Below are 5,232 nucleotides of genomic sequence, written 5' to 3'. Positions count from 1 at the left end.
AATCTAGTGGACATGGCGTCCGGTATTTTCTAGAATGAAAAATCTAGGAGGCATGGCGCCCTGTTGATGCAAATTGTATATCGGAACTGGAATACTTCATTGATAATATGCGAAGGGAAATAACATTGTTTGTAAAGATTGAAAACAATAATTTCAACTATAATAAAACTTAAGATGAGTCGCGTTCCATGTGTTGGGAACGTTCGTTCCGTCAAGATGTTCCAGGCGATACGCTCCATTTTTCAGGTCGTCCGTGATGCGAAAGGGTCCTTCCCATTTGTCAGCGAGTTTTCCGTGCGTTCTGTCTTTCCGGGCGTCTCCTCTTTTACGCCAAACAAGGTCTCCCTCGGCAAAGCTGCGTGGTTTAACTTTGGAGTTGTAACGCCGAGTGATAAGTCTTTTCTGAGCTGCATTTTTGACTAAGGCTGCTTCACGTCGTTCGGGCAAGGCGTCTAGGTTCATCCTCAATTGTTGATCATTTATGGTCATATCTTGTATATTCCGTCGCAAGGAGGGCTCTCCTACTTCGACCGGTAACATAGCGTCCGTTCCATATGTGAGGTTGAAAGGGGTTTCTCCGGTAGCGCCGTGCGGTGTGCAACGGTAGGCCCATAATACTTCAGGTAACTCTTCAACCCACAAACCCTTAGCTTGTCCCAGCCGTCTCTTTAGTTCAGCAATGATGACTTTATTGGCCGCCTCTGCTTGTCCGTTAGTCTGGGGATGTTCTACCGAGCTAGTAACATGTTTGATACCAAACCCGTGGAGGAAATCTTCTAGCGTCCGGTCTATGAATTGCCGACCGTTATCTGTGATAAGTTTCTGTGGAATGCCGAATCTGCAAATTAAGTGCCAAATGAAACTCTGCACTTTCCGGGCGGTAATTGTTGCGAGGGCCTCCGCCTCGATAGTCAATTGCCACAAGGAGATACTTGCGCTGTCCGCTCCCGACCGGTAAGGGACCAACTATGTCCATCCCCCACTGAGCGAAGGGCCATGGGGAGATGATTCCCATGAGTTCTGATGGAGGGATTCGGATGTCCTGTCCATGAGATTGACAAGAGATGCACCTTCGTACGAAATCTGTGCTGTCTTTTTCAATGGTAGGCCAATAGAAGCCCGCTCGTAGGATTTTTGCTCGAAGTAATCTCTTGCCCGAGTGTGTTCCACAAATTCCGTGGTGTAATTCTTGAATAACATATTGTCCTTCATCTGCAGATAGGCATTTCAACAGTGGGGTGGTATACCCACGGCGGTAAAGGTCATCACCGACAAACGTATAACGGGCGATTCGTTTAGCGTCTGAAGCATTCACGAACCCGCCCTACTCCTGTTGAGTCATCAGTTGTATGATTTCGTGTTGCCAATCAGTCTTTGAGGCGGTGAGGTCAATGGAGCATGTTTCTAACAAGGGTTTATCCAACGCGGTTCGGATCACCGAGGTTAGTTGAGATTTGTTCCGACTGTGCGTCAGTTTAGACAACAGATCCGCCCGGGAATTCTGTGCTCGGGGTACATGTACAATGCTGAAGCTGAAAAATGATTTAATCAAATCACTAACCTTATGATAATATCGCAACAGATGATTATCTTTGACTTGGAAAGTGCCATTAATGTGGCCGACGACCAGCTGTGAGTCCATTCGGCATTCCAGACGCTCGATCTCCAATTCTACCGCCAGAAGTAGCCCGCTGATTAGGGCTTCGTACTCGGCTTGATTATTACTAAGTTGAAAGTTAAAGGATATGGCCTGTTCGACAAGTAGACCGTCCGGTCCCTCGAGTACGACTCCAGCACCGCCTCCTTTCCTGTCTGAGGATCCGTCCACGCTTAAAGTCCATGTGGGCGGTACGATTGCCGGCGAGAGTTCTGCTGCAAAGTCGGCCAGATGCTGACCTTTGATGGAGCCTTGTGGTTCGAACCGGAGGCCGAATTCTGACAATTCAATGGACCAGGTAACCATTCGGCCCGCGAGATCTGGTTTTCGGAGAATTTTAGCGATCGGGTGGTTCGTCCGAACAACGATTTGATGGCTCTGGAAGTACGGTCGGAGTCTTCTCGCTGCAGTAATTAAAGCGAGAGCTACTTTCTCCACCTGGGAATATCGCTCTTCTGCTCCCTGTAAAGTTCTGCTAACAAAATAAATTAGTTTGAGAATTGGAGATTCTTGAATGAGGGCGGCGCTTACCAAATGGTTAGAGGCCGCCAAGTATAGCTGCAAATCGAAGCCTTCTGTAGGTCGTGCCATAACCGGCAGAGATGTTAGTATATTTTTTATAGTGGAGAAGGCAGCTTCGCACTGATCGTCCCAGTGCCGGGGCACATTCTGCTTCATATTCTTTATTATGGGCTTGATGTGGTCGGAGAGCTTCGGTATAAACCGTGATAAAGCGGTAAGGCGTCCGACTAAACATTGGACCTCCTTGAGTTTCGTTGGGCTCCGCATCTCCAAAATTGCTCGGCATTTATCCGGGTTGGCCTCTATTCCTCGGTCGGTTAACAAAAAACCTAGGAACTTGCCTGCTTGCACCCCAAAGGTGCACTTCAAAGGATTCAATCGCAGGTCATACCGCTCGAGTTGTTGAAAGACTTCAGCCAGGTCTTTCAAATGTTGCTGGTGTGAAGAGCTTTTTACCACCATATCGTCTACATAAACTTCCATACACCGCCCGATTTGCTCCCGAAAGACTTTGTCCATCACCTCGTAGCAGTAATTGGCATGCTCCGTTATGAAAGCTGTTTTTTCCTGGTCCGGGACATGCATGGGGATTTGGTTGTACCCGGAATAGGCGTCAAGGAAGCTTAAGACCGCGTGTCCCGAAGCACCGTCTACTAACCGGTCGATGCTGGGAAGGGGATAGTTATCCTTCGGACAGGCTTTGTTTAGATCGGTAAAGTCAACACACATTCGCCACTGACCGTTTGCTTTCTTTACCATCACAACGTTTGCAAGCCAAGTGCTGTATCGGATTTCCCGGACAAATCCGGCCTTCACCAGTTTGTCTACCTCGTTCTGCACGGCTTCCCTTTTGTCATTACCTAGTCGTCGCTTTTTCTAAGCTACCGGACGGGCTTCACGAAATATTGACAATTTGTGAGTGATCACGCTGGGGTGAATTCCTGGCATGTCAGAGGCGGTCCATGCAAAAAGTTTGCTGTTCGACTTTAGCAGCGCAGTTAGGTCTCTTTCTTGTTCTAACATCCAACCAGCACCAATGGAGGTGGTTTGGTCGGCATTTTTTCCGAGGATGAACTGTTTGGTTTCCCCTTGGGGTTGAATGCGATCATCAGTGTTGGTCCTAGGATCCAAATCGACCAGTATTGCTTCCGACCATTTTTCTCTATGATATGTCTTAGCCTTCAAAGAAGCCACATAACACTGTCGGGCGGTTTTCTGATATGCCCGTACGGTACATATCTTTCCTTCTTCCGAAGGAAATTTCATCGCCAGGTGAGGAGTGGAAACTATGGCACCGAAGGCGTTAAGGCATGGCCGCCCTAAGAGGGCGTTATATGAGGTGTGGGCTTCTACCAACAGGAACCGCGTACGGAGTTCCTTGGCCCTGTCACCGGTTCCCAGTCGGGTTCTGAGATCAACATATCCGCGAGTATCCACCCGTTCGCCTGCAAACCCAACAATTTGCTCTCCGAAGGGTGCTATTATATCTTCTGATAGTCCCATCTTTTGAAAGGTGGTCCAATACAGGATGTTGACGGAGCTGCCTTGATCTACTAGAACTTTACTTACATCATACTGTGCTATACGAGCGGTTATGACCATTGGATCGTCTTGATCGGGATCCGGAGCATGAAAATCTTCGTCTGTGAAGATGATGTCCGGCATCGATAAGGGGTTGCGGGCGACATTGTGAACACTTCGTAAACTTCTCACGTGTCTTTTGCGAGCTGAGGATGAGGCCCCTCCTCCCGCAAAACCGCCCGATATGGTGTCGATCCGTCCCCGCGGAGTGGGGTCACGCTTCTGAGGTCTACTGCGAGAGCGCTCATGATGTTGATCCCGGGAACGTTCGGTATTTCTCCCTGTATGTTCAGGACTTCTTCTCGTCTTCCTAGGCGACCGGTCTCGTCGGCGTGCGTCGGTTCGGACAAATTCCTGCAAATGTCCTTCGCGAATCAACTTTTCAATTCTATCTTTGAGGACCCGACATTCTTCTGTAGTGTGCCCCTGGTTGCCATGATATCTGCAAACTTTAACTCCGTCTGCGGCATCCGGAGTCCCCCGTCTGGCAGCGGTAATTAGGTTGGCCTGTAGGGCTTTTTCAAACACCTTCTCCCTCGAGGCCGTAAGAGGGGCATACCAGTTGTATTGAAGATTGTAAGGAGTAGGGGTGTGTTTTTGTGGCGGTTTGTGATTACGGTTTTTATCCCGTGATCATCCCCCCTCCTGTTTGGTCTCGGCTGTGGCGGCGTCCGTTTTCCGGCGAAAATGCCGTTGGTCCTCCATCTTAATGAACTTGTTCATTTTTTCTTGCAGCTCTTCCATGGTTCTAGGCAACTTGGCATACAGAGATTCTGAGACGTAACCTGGCTTCAGGCAGTTAGGTAAATTGGTGATGATGAACTCATGGCTTACCCCCTTTACTCTTCTTGCTACTTCAGTATATCGGTGCATGAACTTTCTTAGTGGCTCGTCTTTCTCCTGTCTGAGATTGACGAGTTCGGCCGCCGTGGTCGCTTCTTTTCGGTTAGATACGTACTGCCTTTTTAATAGACTGGCAAACGTGCGGAAACTATCAATGGTGTTAGGAGGGAGAGCATAGTACCATTCAAGAGCCTCTCCCTTCAGGGATAGGGAAAACGCCCGGCATTTGACCGGATCGTCACTGGAGTAAAAGGCCATTGAATCTAGGAAGCTTCGGAGGTGATGTTCTGGGTCGGTTGTTCCGTCAAACTTTTCTATTTGCGGAGGAGGCCGGTCGGGCATGGGAGCTTGCATGATAGCCTCCGTGAAAGGTAGCAGGTCTGGTGAGCGAGGAGGTCCTCTGTTCAGTGCCGTGTGGTCATCATCGTCATTCCGGATGTGGTCGTCCGTTGCGCCTCGCTGTTTCTCCTTGAGTTGTTTAAGCTCTTCCGTTATCTTTAGATAAGCCTCCTGTTGTTGTAGGATGAGCTGATTCTGCTGTTCCAACTGGTCCTGAAGTCGCCTCATTTGCTCCATAGGGTCTGTATTGTTTCCGTCTCTGCTTCTGGTGGTCACCATAGGGAATCTTC

The sequence above is a fragment of the Vigna radiata genome, unplaced genomic scaffold (genome assembly GCF_000741045.1).
Source record: "Vigna radiata var. radiata cultivar VC1973A unplaced genomic scaffold, Vradiata_ver6 scaffold_339, whole genome shotgun sequence".
Classification (NCBI taxonomy): Eukaryota; Viridiplantae; Streptophyta; class Magnoliopsida; order Fabales; family Fabaceae; genus Vigna; species Vigna radiata.
This window is presented reverse-complemented; position numbering follows the sequence as displayed.